This window comes from Elephantulus edwardii, unplaced genomic scaffold (assembly GCF_000299155.1).
Source record: "Elephantulus edwardii isolate Elephantulus edwardi_28Jun2011 unplaced genomic scaffold, EleEdw1.0 scaffold00068, whole genome shotgun sequence".
NCBI lineage: Eukaryota > Metazoa > Chordata > Mammalia > Macroscelidea > Macroscelididae > Elephantulus > Elephantulus edwardii.
Window position 1 is genome coordinate 8460430 of NW_006399818.1, and position 379 is coordinate 8460808.

The following is a 379-nucleotide window of genomic DNA, read 5'->3' on the forward strand; positions in this document are numbered from 1 at the left end:
TGATACTCATCTTCTCCAATGATTCCTTCCACAGATGTAGTCAGTCTGATTCTGAGGCAGTCCATCAGGTGAGATCTATGTGTAAAGTCACAATTTGCATTTTTGGAAAAGGTATTTGTAAAAAAAAAAGAAGAAAGAATTAATGGATGAATGAAAGGAAATGAAAAGGTATTTGTGATTAATTGATCAATGAATGTACAAAATTCAATAATTTTCTTTCTGGCCTCATTTCTGTCACCGTATCCATACTTTTTGATTACCATTCCTTCTTCACTGTTTCCAACTTTTGCATTATAGTCACCAATTATTATTACTGCATCTTGTTTGCATGTTTTGTTAATTTAAGACTGTAATATTTTGTAAATATCTATAATTTCTT